Genomic DNA, 20,021 nt, shown 5'->3' on the forward strand with positions numbered 1-20,021 from the left:
ACATGTGTTTTGGGGACATCTGTGTTTACTTTGTGTGTTTTACATGTGTGGTGACACTAGACTGGTGATCAGTAAGTAAAAAGCTGTAAAAAAACAGCTCATGCTCACTAATCACCAGCCGGCTGCAGCGATCCGCTCTCCTCTCCTCACCGACAACTTCCGCGTGAGGAGAAGAAAGCCGATTGCCTAGCAACCGGCTCTTTGTTTACATCACATGATGGCTGTGATTGGACACGGCCATCATGTGGTCACGAGGGCCAATTACAGAGCCTTCCTGCCGATCTAAGATGCACTGTGTCCGGGTGACACGAGCGTATCGGGATTGCACTGCTATGCGGGAACACACGCAATCCCGCTCCTTCTGAGGGACGTTCTTGAAGGAGAGAGCACCCACCCAGCTGTACATATGCATGGGCCGGGTGAGAAGTGGTTAAGATCACTGTTCATTGCTAGCTGTTAATTGGATTGGTGTTTGAAGTTTGCATTGTCATGTCATGCATTGTCATTGTCATGTTAATATCCTCAAGAGGGGAATGTCCTCTTGTGGGGTATAAAGTATGTGTCTGAGCTTCAATAAATAGTCATTCCTTTGGTTCTATCCTATCATCTTGTCTGTGTACGATGTTTGGGATAAAAAGGGCTGGTATTCGTTTTTCGGTCTCCTGGAACGGTTTGAAGGTCAGGAGGCACTGTTTAGCGGAAGGAAGCACCCAAGAAGGGTGCCGAAATGGTTCAGTCACAACAGATATTCACTTTAAAGATTCTTTACATATAACGATACAAAAATGTATAGAGATAGTTTGGGCTGCTTCTCGTCTCTAAGCACTAAACAATATACAAAGCCACTTGCACAACTGAGAGCTATTTTTCAACTGGTGTCATAGACTGAGGGATAGGGTAGTGAGGTCCGGTAACATCATTCATATACTATACGTTCAATGATAAACTGTCCAGAATGACCCGTTCCTTCTTTATTGGACAACGGGTGACCCCTTTTTTCACCTTACCTAGTCACACTGGATGAAAGCAATCAAAGGATAGCCTGACAGATGATTAATGATAGTAATAGTTATTGGCTGCTATATGTGGTAAAATACAACATCTTTATATTATGAATGACAGTTTTATATCATGCAGCAGACCACTTGACAGTCCTTAAAGACCTCCTTGAGGATCTGGCAATATTGGATCTCTCTACGATCATTACTTTTGTGTAAATAAATCTTTGCGCTTGAAAAACGGCAGTCCCTTAGCCGTGGGAGCCAAAAAAGGTTTGGTTTTATCTTTGCAGTTCTTATAAATAATATTGTTCCATCCATTTATAATGTAAACATATTACAAATGTTTTTTTATTTTCTCAGCAAAATTGCTGATTTGACCCTGCAAGAAAAATATATATGTTTATTATTTCTGCAAATGTGTATGTATTTTGGTGCAAATTGCATATATAGGAATAGTGTTATGTTAACATTATTCTTCTTTTGATCTGTCTGCATCAACAAAAGTAGACTTTTTTTTTCTCTTTACATCTTAAAGGTATACTTCAGTCAAATTGGGAAATTACACTTATATATATATATATATATGGAACATATTCAAGCTGCTTTCATATTCCGTTTTTCATCAAGACAGCACTGTACAAGTCTACCCTACTTCATTTTGTATATAATCTCGTGATGAAAAAACTGATGAAACTGGAACATGCCTGGGGATGATTCTGGAGTACACCTTCTGATGATCCTGGAACCTCTCTGTTGGTAATGCTTGAACACACCAGCTGGTGATAATGGAAAACTCAAAGAGAGACTACTGCCAAAGAAAGGAAGGCCCAGAGCTATGAGGAACGAATGAAGCTCAGGGTTGGCATGACAGGGTGGAAGGGGAACCAGACAGCAGAGAGTCAACATGTTCAAAGGTGTGAGGTTTACTTACTTGATTGGTTGAGGAGATGGGGTGATGGGGAGGAGAGTAGGAGTGTAGACTGCAGGAAAGGGTGGGACAGTAACAGTCGGAGTTGGGAAGCCATCAGATGAACTTCCCTCCCTGATATGTGGTATGTAGGCAGGAGGTAGGTATTGTGATGGTGGTTGGGACCCCTCCCATAGGGTTAAAATCTGTTGGTTGGATACAGGTGGGATTCATCAGTTAGTATGGTGTCCTCTGGTTAGGTGTGGTCCAATAATAGGGACCAGGTTAGTGTAGACCTGCAAGGTCTGTGTGCAAGTGTTAATGTCCCCAAGGTGGTGTTTTGCGGCTGGGGACATCTATGTTTTGTTGTAATATTATTGATATTTATTTGTGTTTTACTGTTATTTTGTTTAATAAAAGGCATAACTGCCATTTAACTCCACTTAGTATCAAGTGTTTTATTGGGGTTAAAGGGGAGTGGAGTTTTAGAGGGGTCATGTAGGAGTTTTAGCGGTGACCTCTGATTACCCTTGTCAAGACCATCACTAAGACTTCCAATCTGACTTGAACCGATGCAGAGAGACAATGAGTTACAAAGCACAGGGTTTAGGAAGCACAGCCAACCAGCAATACTACATGTATGGTGCTCATTCTGCACAAAGCTCAGATTAAGGAATATTGAGTGTTTGGGGTAGAGGAACTTGTCTGGCATGCACAGAGTCCTGATTTCAACACGATAAAACACTTTGGGATGAATTAGAGCAGAGACTGTGAGCCAGGCCTTCTCATTCCACATCAGTGTCCATGGACCTTGCTTTGTGCACTGGTGAGCAGTCATTTTGGAACAGGAAGGGGCCATCCCCAAACTGTTCCCACAATGTTGGGAGCATGAAATTGTTCAAAATGTCTTGGTATGATGATGGCTTAAGAGTTCCCTTTACTGGAACTAAGGGGCCAAGCCCAACCCCTAAATAACAAACCCACACAATAATCCCCCCTCCACCAAATGATTTGGACCAGTACACAAAGCAAGGTCCATAAAGACATGGATGAGCGAGTTTTGGGTGAAGGCACTTGACTGGCCTGTACAACTCGATAGAACACCTTCGAGAGGGATTTGAGTGGAGAATGCGAGCCAGGCTTTCTCATCTAACATCAGTGCCTGACCTCACAAATGCACTTCTGAAAGAAGGATCAAACATTCCCATAGACACCTTCCAAAACCTTGTGGACAACCTTCAAAGAAGAGTTGAAGCTGTTATAGCTGCAAAGGTTGGGCCAACTCAATATTGAACCCTACAGACTAATATTGGGATACAATTAAAATTCATGTGATTGTAAAGGCAGGCTTCCCAATACTCTTGGTAATATAGTGTATGTATGTATATGTAAAAAAGTTCAGTTTTGCAAGTCATACCAGAAATTTGGCCAGCACTGGGTGAAAGATCTTCTAATGGGGTCCCAAGGAATTGTAAAGATCAAACCCTTGTCAATGCAAAATGAAAAAATCAGCTTGGTGGGATGCAGTTTTTTTTTATACATTCCAAGAGAAGTATCCCTTTTCATTCAGAATTTGAAAAAAAGCCAATAATTTCTTGATGGCCTCAAGCATCAAACTTTTGCAATCTCGTCTTTAAATGTCACTGTCAATTAAGTTTGCTGCTTTTTTTTTTTTACATTAAAAGTAAGCTAATTGTTATGTTTTTGCAACATTGGAATGTAATGAACCATTGCTAGAGATCTCACTGTTAATGCAATTCTGCAAATTAAAAGAAAAATGGATAATGTTCTTTGCGTTTCAGTTCAAGAGACATTTACGCTCTGAAAACAGATTATTAGCTGAGAAGGGTGGATTCTGTGACTTCTGAAAATCAAAATCATCATCTAAAAGTCATGTGATACCCTGCCCTTTTTACATCTAATAATTATTGCAGAACTTTGGGCAAATATTTTAAAGGGAGAAACTTCTACTTCGTTTTTTTATATTGTCGTATATTCATTTTAAAATTCTGTTTTCTTTACTCGTCCACAATTCTTCTCTGTGTTAAAGGACAACTATAGAGAAAAATATTGAATTCTGCTAACTATATTAAATAATACCTGTAACTATGGCAACTTTTTTCTTTTTTTTTTTTTAATTCTGTTTATTTATAGTAAGTAATCATTCAAAGAGAAGCTAGGAAAAAGAAGTGAAGAAAGGGAAAGGCAAGGTGTGAGGGTCAAGGAGGAGAGAGGCCCCCTATCCTGCTGCCTGAGAAGAATCTTCCATTAAGAAGTCCTTTTAAGATGCAGAGAATTGAAATTAGCGCAATCACATGGTGAGGTCTTCCATGTCCTGAATCTCATTTACCATATGTATCCATTGGCTAATAGATGGGGTTTGGGATGACTTCCAATGAAAAACAATACAAGATCCAGGAACTTACATGTAGTAGGCATGCAGCCAAGTCATCGTCAAGAGAATGCACAGGAAGGTTGATTCTTTGATTATACTGATTATTGGGTTGATCACCTTCTAGTGTTGGCAGCTCCATCCTCTAAACATTCACTATTCTTACTTTATTTTTTTTTAAATGCAGCTTTTCAGGCATTTTTTTTTCCTTTACACTATAAAAATACCTTGGCGTTAGCCTATGTGCCATGCGCATGTGGGCATTTACAGGTGTATTAAACGAGGAGTGTTTACAGGTCAAATGTCAACCATCACCACCATGTTCAGGAGAGGAGCTAAAGAGCAGAAAAAAACTCTAGACGCATCTAAACGCTAGACAAGCCTAGTGTTTGGGCGATAATGCATTCCAATAGCTAAATTAAATTTATGTTTTTCCCAATGGACTCTATTCGCCCTCAAACATTTGACGTGCCTAAATGCATGTGCAATATGCAGCTTTAGGCACGTGTTTCAAACAGTTATTCTCCTGCTGGGAATTCTGCCATTCTGGCATTCACTGGAGAAAAGCTCATTTTGAGTGTGTATGAGTCCTAAAAAGCATTACCTGAAGTTGGGTTTTAAATTATTAGTCATTTGCTTAAAGTGACCAAGCTAAAAAAAATGCAAGAACAAGTTAAAAAAAACAAGTAATTTAAAAAAACAAGGTCATTTTCAGGATTTTTCCTTTCCTGACATTTTTCCTTTCCAGACAGACTTGCAATGCAAGGTGGAGATCTGAAATATGGGCCTGACCTCTGGTTTTCCAGGACTGAAGAAGGAGTTCTGGAGTAAAGTGAGATAGGACTTCCATAAACACAGGGATAGCTACGATGTTTGAAGTAGAAGATACAGGGAGCCCATAATCTGAGCGTAGCATTAATTGTTGGGTAGGGTGTAAAAGGGCAGGGAAGTCCTAATTTGATTGATATTAAGATAGATCGGGGGTCAAGACAATTAAGCATTGAGGAGCTCCACCAAAAGTGCAGTTGGTCGAAGACACACGCTTTGTAGTAGTAAAGTATGTTGAGGACTCCCATACCACCATTATGTCAACATAATAGGTAGAAAACTTCTACGACACTTCTAATCCCATATGGATTGACTGAAAACACGTTGGATGAAGGACAAGTAATTTAATTTTAATTATATCACAATATTAGTCCGTAGGGTTCAATATTGAGTTGGCCCACCCTAGGGGTTAGTATAATAATAGTCCTAAAAAATAAAGTAGCTTAGGAAGTGCAATCATCTTAAGCATTGCAATTCTACCTGCTTTGAAAAAGTCAGTGGAAGGCAACCGATATAATAGTTGGGGAAAAGATTGTAGAAAAGGTCTATAATTACAGTCAAACAGGCAAGAAGAGGAGGATGTCATATACCGATTATTTTTAAAACAATAACCAGTTTAAAAATGTGCACAGTTTCAAACAAAATAAAAATAATAAAAAACAGAAATAAAACAAATTGACCTTCATGCTAGATGGTACATACTGATAACAGAAGACAGATTTCTAAGAAAAATGAATAAGATTCGACAGTAAGGGATCATGTTGACGGGCATTGTTTTCCTGAGTGTGCACTCATTGCAGGTCAGCAAAATCTCATTGAGCTTGATTTACTAAAACTAGAGTGTGCAAAATCTAGTGCAGCTGTGCATGAGATGAGACCAGGCCAGATGAGAAGGCAAGGCTACCCACTTGGAGCATCTAGCTCCTTCTGCAGGCCTGTAGAAGGAGCTAGATGCTCCAAGCTTGTAACATTGCCTTCTCATCTGGTACTCCATCCTTCCGGTGATGTCACTTCCAGTATGCCATCCACGCTGGTTAGCGTGGCTTCCCGGGGGCTCCTCCAGGCTCCGGAGCGGGCCATCTTCCTCTCCCAGAAGCTGGAACACCCCACAGCAGTCCTGCAGGTCAGATCAAGGAGGAATCTACACCTACAACTCTACACCAGATGAGCTTTTTTCCCTCTTGTGATGTTTTTTATTCATTGCTATTAAAATTTTAGAGATGAACTGAAGTCTGCTCATATAATTTGTAATAAAAACATCTTTGCCATTCTGAAGCTTCCCTTCAACCACTTTGCATAGTATTTTATACAGTATATACTGAGATTCTGTACTTGCCAAATATGCTGTAGAAAACTCATGCCACTAAGTCTGGCTGCATTCATTTTAACTGTGGATTTACACAGACACACCTCCAGCTCTGCAGCTCTCATTGGCCCTCTTATGACTCATCCCCCTTCCCATCCTGGCAAACTCTCACGAGAGTGAGAGAGCGCTGTGCATGATGTCATAAGCCTAGGCTAATGACCAGACAAGAAACAGGAAGTGGGCTCTATAAGGTATTTACTGGCAGAAAAAAATGTTTTACTATCTAAAGTTAAAACAACAAGGGCAGAAGATTTAATAGGTAGAATGATGAAAAAATGACTGAAGGACCGGTTTAACTGGGGTACTACACTTAGCTGGCCCTTCCTTCTCTTTCTTCTTTTCTCCTAAGGCTTGTCTGTAGAAGCCTGACTTTGCACCCCCAATAAATTCATTTTTTTCTGCAAACATATGTGTATTTCATTTTTTTTTCTTGAAAGGTGAACTTATCCTTTAAAGGAGTACCACTCATGGCAGGTTTGTGTCCATAACTCCTGTTTGGCCATGACTACCTGCACTGGGATGACATGGATGATGCTGGGAGTGGCTGATGAGGTGTTTAGTAAATTAGAGGCAGATACAATGCTACATAGCACAGTATGAGTAGCAAGGAAAAACCTGGTAAACTAAAATCTGAATGGTTAGGACCCTTTGACATGGGCAATCTAATCAGATCCACCTATCAGTTTTTCAGGCAGACCTGATGAGAAGGTTCATGCATTTCTATGGCCTGGCAGGTGCAAACAGACTTGTGTCTGTTTACACCCACCTACCTCTGGGTCCGATCAAGCCCGCCAAAAAAAATAATAATAATAATAATAATGGAGGAGGACTGCATCCTCTCCTCTTCTATTAGGGCAGACCAGATCAGAGGCATCTGGGTGTAAATGAACAGCAGAGAGGTGTTAACACCAAGCCACCCATAGAGCTGAGAGGTCTCTTTATGTGTCTACTCTATAGATACTGAGCGGACACGGACCTGTCATCTGCCTGCTCTGCTCCAATCAGCAGGGGTTTAACGGACAGATCCCCTGCTAATTGGAACTGTGTGGAATTGCCCCTAAAAAAGAATAAAGCTGAGACATTGTGAAGTTGTTAAGCTTCCTAAACAGCCTAAATGCTGGGGTTGAAGAAAACATGGGGAAAAAAAAGATTGTATTAAAAACTTTTCTGTAATAAGTCTATATTTCTTTACCAAGTCTAATCTTTTTGCATGTACTGCAAGTTGAAGGTAATATTAATGTGGCTGTGAGGAGTTCCAGGGCTGTTTGGCCAGATCAGAATGAATTATTGATTTACAAACCGCATTTGTGTAAAGAAAAGACTCAGAGCCGCGAAATGCACCGAGCATTCATCACAGTTGGTGATGAGAGAAGCGAATGCAGGATCGGCTCCACCACCCTGAGAGTTTACCAAAGATGCTGTTTGTTTTGTGATGTTAAAATAATAGGACCAGCGGCAATAATTATTGTGAAATATTCTGCTCCAAACAAGATCAATTCCAGAAATGAAATGAGAACAATGAAATGCTATTCATCTTGACTTGGTTAGAGAACATGCGTGTGTGTGTGCTCTGCAGAGATCTATCAACTGTCCAGAGGAAGTGGTGTACATCTCATTAACCATTATAAGTTTATGCATTGCTTGATAATCTGTGCAGACTGGTTTGACCAGGCTATAGAAATTCAAGCCTTGATACCAAAACAAAAAAAGGAAGTCCAAAATTTTACCAAGGATGTTGGAATCAGAAAATCTTTCAATGGTGTCACCAGTAATGGCGCGTACACACGATCGGAATTTCCGGCCAGAAAAAAGACAGATGAAAGCTTTTCATCAGAAAATTAGACTGTGTGTATACTCGATCGGAATTTAGCTGTCCGAATTTCCGCAAGCCAAAAATTGATAGCATGTTCTCAATTTTCCTGCCGGAAAAACGTTCTATCGGCAATTCCGATCCTGTGTATGCAATTCCGACACACCAAAAATCATGCACGCTCAGATTCAACTACGAGACAGAAGCTATTGGCTACTGGCTATTGAACTTCCTTTTTTCTAGTCCCATCGTACGTGTTGTACGTCACCGCATTATAAACAGACAGCTTGAGCCGAATTCCGTCGGAATTCCGTTGGGAAAACCATCAGAACTTTTTCCAATGAGAATTCCGATCGTGCAAGGCAAAACAGCTTTCTAAGACAAGTCATACATTTCTCTTGTTCAGCCAAAGAACAGGGCAAGAAAAAAAAATTAATAGATTCCCCCATCCAAACACTGTGAGGGGTCAAGAAATTGTATATTTATTATAAAACTTTAAAAATTCCATACAAATAGGGACATGGATCACAAAAATTAATCTATATTACATATATTTATATTATATCGGTATTATACATTGCATATACAAAGGCTCATAGTTCATCTATATTACATATATCTATATTGTATCAATATTACACATTGCATGTACAGAGGCTCTACGCGTTTCATGGAGTATTTATATCCACTCTTAATAAGCACTTATAAAAGCATTGACCTGAAACTTATTATGCTTCATTTCAGATAACACACATTGTTGCTCCTGAAGAGTGGATGACTAAAATTGAGTTTATTGTATTTTTCATAGCAAAAAGTAGAAAATATATATATTTTTTTTCCATTTTTTTATCTTTTTTAGTTTATATATAAAAAAATAAATAAAAACCACAGAGGTGATCAAATACCACCAAAAGAAATGTCTATTTGGGGGTGAAAAAAGATGCAAATTTAGTTTTGTTACAGCATTGCATGACTGCCCAATTACCAGTTAAAGCAGCACAGTACAATTGTAAAAAGTGCTCTGGTCAAGAAGGGGGTAAAACCTTCCGGAGCTGAAGTGGTTAACCACTTGAGATCCTGCTATAGTAGAATGACGGCTACAGCGCGGACCTGCATTGTCAGACTATGTCTATTGACTTTGTCCTGTGCACGAGCGTCCTACGCACCCCCTGAAGGGCGCTCGTGGTGCGCTCTGTGATCAGCGAGTCTATGAGACTCATTGGATCACAGATCGGAGTAAGGGCTCGATCCTGACCCCTTACCTCATGATCAGCTGTCAGCCAATGACAGCTGATCATGTGATGTCAACACAGCCGGTAATCGGCTATTTTTCTCAGCACGAGGAGGAAAAAAAAAGCCGATCACTGGCGGCAGTGAGAGGGACATCTGCTGCCAGCTCCTCAGTGCCCACCTGTGCCCCCTACAAGTGCCACTTAGCAGTAGGCAACAGTGCTGCCTACCAGTGCCCACCAGCGCCACCCATCAGTGCCCACAGTGCCATCTGTCAGTGCCCACAGTGCCACCTGTCAGTGCCCACAATCAGTGCCTGAAGAACAGTGCTGCACATCAGTGCCACCTATCAGTGCCCATCAGTGTGACCTACCAGTGCCCATCAGTGCCATCTATCAGTGGTACCTATCAGTGTATCAGTGCCCATCAGTGCCACCCATCAGTGCTGCCCATCTGTGCCACCCATCAGGGCCCATCAGTGCCATATTATCACTGGCCATCAGTGACGCCTTATCTGTACCCATCAGTACCGACTTATCTGCCCCATCAGTGCCACCTTATCTGTGCCTATCAGTGCTGCCTTAACTGTGCCTATTAGTGCCCACCAGTGCCGCCTCATCAGCGCATATCAATGAAGCAGAAAAAATTACCTGTTTGCAAAATTTTATAACAAACTATTAAATGATGATTTTTTTTTTCTAAATTTTCCATCTTTTTTTGTTTGTTTAGCAAAAAATAAAAACCCCAGCTGTGATTAAATACCACCAAAAGAAAGCTCTATTTGTGGGGAAGTAAGGTACAGTGTTGTATGACGGCGCAATTGTCATTCAAAGTGCGTCAGTGCTGAAAGCTGAAAATTGGTCTGGGCAGGAGGGGGGTTTAAGTGCCCAGTAAGCAAGTGGTTAAGTAAATCGACCTGAATTTAATGTGTCAAAAATATATTTGAACAGCTTTTGTTAGCCTTAATGATTTACATGTATTTAGATTTTCACAATTTGTGTAATTAGTATACAGCATCCATGGCAGTTAAATATTGTTAGATTTAGACAACCATCAGTGAAACTTTCCAGGATCATATTAAAGGCTGAGAGATCACACCCATTGCAATACTTTGTGGGGAGAAGAACTGTCAATCACTGATGTGCTTCATCGAGCAGAGCCCTGACTGACAAGCTGGGAGTCTCAGAAGGTTCTGCAGCAGCCATAGACTTCCACTCGTTGACCTCCACAATTGCTTTATGAAATCTCAGAGTGGCCACATTTGTAAAAGAAAAAGAAGCCCAAAGGGAAATTACCCCCATAATCCCTTGCCAGACTGCCCTACTTAGAGGTCAATACTTAAAAAGCATTCTAAAGTTTTGCTGGTATACAGTAAATACAGTAAGAGTTCTAGGCAGAAACTCACAGTCAGTCTTACAATAGTATATTTGTATAGTGTGTATATTGTACTGAACTTTTTTTGATTCATTGAACTTTTGGGTGTGTGCAATTAAGGAGACCTGTAATTTACAATAAAGATATGTTAGCTTTGCAATAAAAAAACACATTGAGTTTGGCTAATTTTCATTCTGGAATTTAAAAGTCTGTTGACAGTTGACATCACACTTACACTATACGTCCTACTGTATGTGACTACCTCTTCAAATTATTGAATTCAAATGTTCAACATAAATACGGTGCCCCCAAGTAAATTGGGTACCACATCCGTTTACATTGAATATAAGGGAAAAAGAAAAGGATCATGGATTTTCTCTGTACCCCAAGAACAGAAATCAAACAAATGTATAAAATCTCAAAATGTTATTAAAAACATTAAAAAGGATATTTTATATACCCCATTATTAAAAAAACAGTACAACTGCCCTTTACATTATAACAGAGTTGCCTATTTTGGACAGTCTGAGTCCTTAAAATTGGACTCCACTCCAAGATTGTAGGGACATAAGGGAACATGCTTACAACACCTCTCAACACGTTTCGTGGCCTTAGCTGCTTCATCAGGAAGACCAGGAATGTACAGAATCTACAAAGAAACTTTACATTATCTACACCAATCAACCATATCATGACCACTGACAGGAAGCGAATAACATTGATTATCTAGTGACAGTGGCTTCTAAAAGTGGGTGGGATATATAAGGCAGCAAGTAAACAAATTGTTACTGAAGTTGATGTATTGAAAGCATAAAAAATGGGCAAGTGTACTGACTTTGACAAGGGCCAAATTGTAATGGCTAGATGACGGGGTCAGCGTATGCCCAAAACTGCAGCTCTTGTGGGATGTTCCCAGTCTAAAGTAGTCAGGATCAAGTCAGGATCAACCAAATGTGGTCCAAGGAAGAAAACTGGCAAACCGGCAACAGGGTCATAGGTGACCAAATCTCACTGATCCACATGGGGAGTGTAGACTGGCTTGTGTAGTCCAATCCAATAGAAGAGCTACTGTAGCTCAAATTGTTGAAAAAGTTAATGCTGATTCCAAAAGAAAAAGGGGTCAGAACACACAGTGCATCGCCGTTTGTTGTGTACGAGGCTGCGTAGCTGCAGACCAGTCAGGGTGCCCATGCTGCCCCATGTCTACAGCCAAAAGTGCCTACAATGGGCATGTAAGCATCAGAACTGGGCCACAGAGCAATGGAAGAAGGTGCAATAGAAAGAAATGGTTCCACTACCCCGAGATTTACAAGAATCCTACTGAGCTGTTGGGTTCAAGATGAGCAGTCACACAGCTGCCAACAAGATTAGTAGAGGAAGATAAGCCTCAACTCCATACTGTACATGCTCTTAAATATCTTCAAATGTATTGGTACTCCATAAAAGACATTTGTCTTTTATGGAGTACCAATAAATATGAAGATATTTAAGAGCATGTATGGAGTTGTGGATGATCTTCCTCTACTAATGGAAGAAGTGGTCTGATGAATTCAAGAATGGTTTGAGGAACGCAACAACAAGTTCTATTCTCCAGATCTCAATTCAATAGAGCATTATTGGGATGAGCTGGAATAGCAAGTCTTACCCATGGATGCTCCACCTCACAACTTGCAGGACTTAAAGTGGTTGTAAACCCTTACAACACACTTTGACCTACAGGTAAGCCTAGATTAAGGCTTACCTGTAGGTCCAAGAAATATCTCCTGAACCTACACGGTTTAGGAGATATTTGCCGAAAGACAGGCACCGCTGTCTACGGCACATGCGCCTTAGACAGCGGCGCGCAGGCGTACCGAGCGCGCCGCGGTCAACGGCAATATGCCACGAGTGGCGGCTCCCGTGCGCATACACGGGAGTGACGTCATTGCGGCTTCACCGAATGACAGCAGCAGAGCAGGGGACCCACGAGAAGATGGATGCGCCGGACTACAGGGGACAGCGGTGACTTCGCTGGCTCCTGTGTCAGGTAAGTGACACATAATGGACTACTATGTGATGCATAGTAGACCATTATGCTTTACCTTTGCAGGGAATGAAAGAAGAAGTAAACTCATCAGAGTTTACTTCATCTTTAAAGATTTGACTACTGACTGCTGGGTGCTGAATACCACAGCACACCTTCAGAGGGCTAGTGGAGTCCATGCCTTGATGGGTTATGGTGGGCAATAATAACGATATGGCTGCTATGGCTGATTGATGTGTGTATATATGTATATAAATAGTTGTGCTAGCCTGTTTACAATTTGATATTAATTGGTGTACTAGCAGGCTCCAAAACTAGGGGAGCATTTTAAATCTTTAGGGGTCAACATCAAAACCGTTGATTTGCAGAGGCAATCACAAAGTGAGCAGTCAGTGCTGGGCTTTTACGAAAAAAGGTTCGGTAAAGTAAACGTTATAGGTGCACCCTGCTACAAATGTCTATTGTAATTTAAATGCAAGCAATCAAAAAAATTTTAAAAATATATTTTTTTAAAGTTATACACTTTCAAAAGAAATTAAAATAATATTGACCAAAACATGCTGTCATTTGGGGTTATTTGCGAAAGGAAAATCCACTTTGCACTGCAAGTGCACTTGAAAGTGCAGTCGCTCTAAATCTAAGGGGTAGATCTGAAATGAGTGGAAGCTCTGATGATTTTATCATCCAATCATGTGTAAGCTAAAATGCTGTTTTTTATTTTCCTTGCATGTCCCCCTTGGATCTACAGTGACTTTACTTCCTAGTGCACTTTCAGTGCACTTTCAAGTGCATTTGCAGTGCAAAGTGGATTTTCCTTTAGTAAATGACCCCCACTGTGTTCTTAGATTGGTAAAGGGTAGGAAGCCTGCCAGAATCCACCAGCCCACAGGCCCTGGGTCCAGGACCGTTTTTAAGGCAGGGCAAAAGGGGCAGCTGCCCTGGGCCCTGTCAATTGTTGTGGGGCCCAAAGCAGCTACCTCATACTTGCCAACTATCCTAGTTTAAATTCCCTCGTCCCTTGAGGTTTTAGTCCTGTGCTGTGTCCCAATATCTCAGTGTGAAGTGCTGTTACTAATGCTGCCCAGCTCTGTCCTATTGTTGTGTGCAGATGACGCAACTGCAGACCCTGTGTTTACATGTAAATTACCGGCATTCATATTTAAATAGCGGCGGCCGGCGGCATTGATATGTATATCATGCCTCCCTGAGGTCATATACACAGTAATCTCTAGCAGCCAATTAACAAGCAGAAATCATGTGCTGTAACCTCTAGTAACTAATCAGTGTGCCGTAATGTGTGCTGTAACCTCTAGCAACCAGTCAGTGAGCGGTAATGATACACTGTAACCTCTGGCAACCAATCGCAATTGCTGCCTGATCTGATTCAGTAAACTGATTTTGAATCTAGCTGCTATTTATTGTATGTCTCAGAGCAGGTGGAGAGCAAAACTGCATGGGGGGCCCCAAGAAAAGTTTTGTCCAGGGTCCAATCAATATTAAAGATGGCTCTGCCTGGGTCACATCAGCACACAGTAAATGCCACCACTGCCAGATGGTCAGTCTGGGCGTGCACTAAGTCGTCAAACCTCTACTCTACAAACATAACAAATCGTTTTACTCATCTCTGCTTGGCTTGTGCCTTTGTGCCCTGTCAATGAGCTGTTATTTTTACAGCAATCTCAGAACAGACACAACATAAAACGTAGCTTGACATTTTTTTTTTTTTAGCACTTAATGAATGTGTTGTCAGATTATGAAGCATAAATAAATGCACGAACAAAAAAAAAAAATGCTGAGTGCAGCTAATTGGGAAATGTACAGCCGACCTAGACACAAATTTTCCTCTAAGCAGGAGATATTTATAGCGGGAACAGAAGGAGTTCAGGAGGTGGCGGATTCATTAGGTGGGGAATGTCTTCTTTCACTCTCCACAATGCATCTTCCCTTCATCGCAACAGAAGTGTGGAAGAAAAGAGAAACTTTACACAATCTGACATTTCACCATGTCTGGGTTCAGCCCGGAACTACTGGGTGGCCATATGTAACACAACAGAAAATGTACAATGTATATTATTTTGATAAATATTCATTTCTAAATAGATAGAGAATAGAATTATTAGTTGTGTTACTATTCTATTACAATCAACACGCTTCAGCAGGTGTTTTTTAATATAAAGGAAAGCATAGCGGCTTAGTGGTTAGGGCTTCTGCTTCTATGTTTAGGTCACACTGAGGATACTATCTACATGGAGTTTGCACACTCTCCCTGCTTGCATGGGTTTGCTTCCACGCTCCAAAGATAAGCAGATAAACAGGCATGTCCCCCCCCCCCCCCGGTATGTTATTCTACTGAGCCCCCCAAGATGACAATCTAAGCATCTGCCCAAACAGCACTTTGAGTCCCCTGGAAGAAAAACGCTATATTAATTAAAACAAAATTAACATTATTTACCACTTTAGCCCCGGAAGAATTGGCTGCTCAATGACCAGGCCATTTATTTGCGATATGGCACTGCACCGCTTTAACTGACAATTGCGCGGTCGTGCGACGTTGTATCCCAAACAAAATTGACGTTCTTTTTTTCCCATAAATAGAGCTTTCTTTTGGTGGCATTTGATTACCTCTGCGTTTTTTTTTTTGTTTTGCGCTATAAACCAAAAAAAGCGTCAATTTTGAAAAAAACACAATATTTTGTACTTTTAGCTGTAATAAAAAGCTAATTTTTTCCTCAGTTTAGGCCGAAATGTATTCTTCTACATATTTTTAGTAATAAAAATCGCAATAAGCATATATTGATTGGTTTGCGCAAAAGTTATAGCATCTACAAAATAAGTGATAGATTTATGGCATTTTTAACAATTTCTTTTTTTTTACTAGTAATGGCGGCGATCTGCGATCTTTATCGAGACTGTAAAATTATTAGCGGACACATCAGACACTTTTGACACATTTTTGGGTCTATTGACAATTATACAGCGATCAGTGCTATAAAAATGCACTGATTACAGTATAAATGTCACTGGCAGCGAAAGGGTTAATAGTAGGGGGCAATCAAGGGGGTAACTGTGTTCCCTATGTGTGTGTTCTAACTGTGGGCGGATGGGACTGACTATAGGAGATGAGAGATCGTGATTCCCAGCTCGTAGAAACTCACAATCTCTCTCTCCTCTCCTCACAGAACTGGGATGTGTGTGTTTACACACACACGTCCCTGTTCTGCCTCTCATGGCCGCGACCGCTTGTGGCCAGCGGTCATCGCGATTGTCGGTCACGAGCATCGGCACCCCCCATCGTGCAGAGGGCGCATTAAAGTGACCGATTTAAAGTAGACATGATATCTGCCAATAGAACTTAAAGAGGGAGTCCACCGGGACTCCGCGTTTTTTATTTTTTTTAAAAGCCAGCAGCTACAAATACTGCAGCTGCTGACTTTTAAAATAGTGACACTTACCTGTCCAGCGCGCCCGCGATGTCGGCACCCGAAACCGATCTGTAGATCGTATCTCGGGGTGCTGCCGCCGCCATCTTGGGTATGGGAATCAGGAAATGGAGCCTTTCGGCTTCATTTCCCGATTCCCTACTGCGCATGCGCGAGCTGCGCTGTGCAATAAGGACGGTCCCCGCTGCCTCTGGGATCTGTGTGTTTTCCCAGCAGGCAGCGGGGCACTTGCGGGAAGGGGCGGGCACTTGCGGAAAGGGGCGTAATATACGCCCCTTTCCGCAGAGAGCTATCCCGGAAGTGGGTACAGATACCTGTACTGTACAGGTATCTGCACCCCCCTCCCCCCTGAAAGGTGCCAATTGTGGCGCCGGAGGGGGGGAGGGTTCCGATGAGCGGAAGGTCCACTTTAGGGTGGACCTCCGCTTTATCCAAAAAGTGCATTCTATGCATCCAAAAATATAGAAAATATACCAAATCAAATCATTATTCAACCAAAAAAATAATGTCAAAGCAATAACTCCAAGGTCAATAATAAATAACACATTATCTCCTCCGATTCCACAACATGTTTGGTTGACGAACGGGCGTTCAGAAACAAACTGAAAAGCGCAAAATGAAAAGCATAAAAAGAAAAGCATGAATCAACACTCACTAAACTTCTACTAACACAAAATTAGCAGAAGGAGCCCAGAAGGAGGTGCTAAAGAGCAGAAAAAACATGTAGTATGGCACTACGTTCGTAATTGTTGGCCAACAATTGTGTGACTGTGTGTATGCAAGACAAGTTTGAGCCAACGCACTTCGGTCAAAATTCCACGGTTTTGTTGGCAGAAAGTCTGATCGTGTGTACAAGGCATTAGGCGTGAATGCAGCCGTATGTAAAGTCAATCTATTGCCTAGGCCACGTCCCTGACTAGTCTCTGCACAGGATTACAATGGCGCTCCCCAAACCTAAGACAGAGGGGTGTCTAACTGGCCAGATCACTAGCTGAAAAAAAAAGAAGAAAGTCTTTTCCTTGGGTTTAGATACACTTTAACTAAAAAAGGAAATTTGAGGCAGAAAATGACACCAACATTTGGAAAATTAAAAAAATATTTATTAGCAATAGCTGCAGGGGGGCGCTATGATGGCTGTAATGTCATGTTATCAACTGATGCTGGACTGTTGGAAGACTTGCACCCCCCTCCTCCTTATTGGGCGTTCTGTGGTCAGCTGACGCAGGACAGTTGTGACATGGTAAATAAACGGTCAGCTCTGCAGAGCCGGGTCACTTGCTTACTGACTTGCCAGCCGTGCGTACTTGTGTGCGATTTTTGAGGACTGAATTTAAATCTACTTTATTTACATGACAGAGAGGTAGGTGCTGCTTAGTTGTTTCTTGTGCCCAACAATATTTTTGTTTTTACCCTATTTGAAGGTGTTTTCGCTGCTTTCTTCGTTATGTTACACAGTAAGGCCTTGTTTATACTTGTTTGCTGTTTGAAGCACGATCTGCATTTGGATCGCTCTTCAGGCAGCAATAGACAGGCGGTGAGGAGGCATTGTATCCCCTTCTTACCACCTGTTTTAACCCCCTAAATTGCTGGCATTGTATGAAGTTGGGGGGGGCAGTTTGGTGCAGCCCCATTGACTTGAACTACAACCCACCAAACGCAACAGGAGGGTATAATTTCTGCCCTTGCGGTGATACTTGTGTATACCCCCTAGGCCACTACCTCAGCAGCAAAAGGGGGACATGGTTGAGGAGGATTAAAAACGTGGCTTAACCTCAGGATTTTACTGCCTACCCTATCGCAAATGTTAACGAGCCGAAATATTAGAAAAGTTTTCCAGTACTTTATAGTTACACAAAATAATCAGGGGTACAAAGGGTCTTCTTTAACCACTTATTTACTGGGCACTTAAACCCCCCTCCTGCCCAGACCAATTTTAAGCTTTCAGCGCTGATGCACTTTGAATGACAATTGCGCGGTCATACAACACTGTACCCAAATGACATTTTTATCATTTTTTTCCCACAAATAGAGCTTTCTTTTGGTGATATTTGATCACCTCTGTGGTTTTTAAAATTTAAAAAGACCGAATTAAAAAAAAAATAATAATTTTTGTTTTATATTTTGTAAATTTTACAAACAGGTAATTTTTCTTCTTCAGTGATGTACGCTGATGAGGCAGCACTGATATGCACCGATAGGTGGCAGTGATGGGCACTGATGAGTGGTAGTAATGGGCACTGATGGGTGGCAATAATGGGCACTGATCGGTTACACTGATATGCTGCACTGCTAGGTGGCACTGATTGGCACCACTGGTGGGCATTGATAGGTGACAATTGTGGGCATTGATAGGTGGCACTCATGGGCATTGATAGGTGGTACTGGTGGGCACTGGCAGGAGGCAATGGCAGGTGGCACTGGCAGGGGGTTCTGGTGGGCACAGATGAGGCATAATTGCCCCTTCCTCTTCGGAACCGATGCCCCTTGCAGATAAGCCTGTGATCGGCTGTCAGCGCGAGGAGAAAAAAAACAATTACTGTGCTTTTGTTTACATCATGTGATCAGCTGTTAGTGGCTGACAGCTGATCACGTGGTAAGGGACCGGGACCGGATCTGTGATCACCCAAGTCTCAGTGACTCGGTGATCACAGCATGCGCAAGGAGCGTGTAAAGGGGGGCCATCATATGACGGCCTCCCGGAAATTCAGGTCCGCGCTGTGGCTGTCATTCAGCTATAGTGCGGACAGCAAGTGGTTAAATTTGAAAGGCCTCACTCATACTTAGTGATTTTACATTGCGGCAAAACGCATTTGAAAAAAAAACACTCGATAGCCCTTCCCCAAGATTCTACACAAGCCTCCTTTGCATGACAAACTCTCATAGGGCAGCCCATTCAAAGGAATAGGCAGTAATATGCATAACACACAGAAATGCATGTAAATTGCCCCTCAAAAAAAATCACAAGCAGGAACTTGCATTGCCACTAAGAAAAGTATGAATGGGGCCTAAAGTATGTGCCCGGTGCCCATCACAGTGAGCGCTTTCTCTGAATCATGCCTCTCACATGCTCTTTCTCTCCCCTGATGCAGTCGCTCTGAGCTCAGTGTTTGAAAGATCACTCCTGTGATGGTGGAGGTGATCAGTATTAGCTAGGCCTCACTTAGCAACATCCTAGCAACATAAGCAAGAGTTTTCAGATCAGGCTTTATGAGGTATGTAAATGGCCTACATCTATAGCAAGAGCATTATTTAACTTTAGTTAGAGCTGCTCAACTTGTTTTAATCTACAGAGGCCCCTTATCTGCATTAGACATGTGCAATTCGTTTAGTTCGGAATTCGTTTTTTTAACAAATTTCAACAAATTAGTTAATTCGGAAGTATCCGAATTAACGAAAACCCATTTAACTAATTTTTCCGACTATTTGTACCGTAAATTCCAGTATTCGAAAATTTTTAAATGAAAATATTCGAAAATTTTGAAATTTGGAAATTCAAAATTCGAAATTCAAAAATCTAGAAATTCAGAAATTTGAAAATTTGGACATTCGAAGATTTGAAAATCCGAAATTTAGGAAATTCGAAAATAAGGAAGAAACTCCAAAAGAACGAAAATTCGAAAATCTGAAATAATCATTAACTACTAATAACT

The 20,021-nt window shown here is 41.5% G+C and overlaps 1 protein-coding gene across 1 annotated transcript in view; it reads left to right on the plus strand.

The window, feature by feature from the left end:
- Window positions 1-20,021, plus strand: part of LOC143927145 (uncharacterized) — a 109,954-nt gene that overhangs the window by 81,718 nt on the left and 8,215 nt on the right. The gene's annotated exons all lie outside the window — the stretch shown is intronic.

Source organism: Lithobates pipiens, unplaced genomic scaffold (assembly GCF_037356315.1).
Source record: "Lithobates pipiens isolate NorthernLeopardFrog02 unplaced genomic scaffold, aLitPip1_a1.2 Scaffold_23, whole genome shotgun sequence".
Lineage (NCBI taxonomy): Eukaryota > Metazoa > Chordata > Amphibia > Anura > Ranidae > Lithobates > Lithobates pipiens.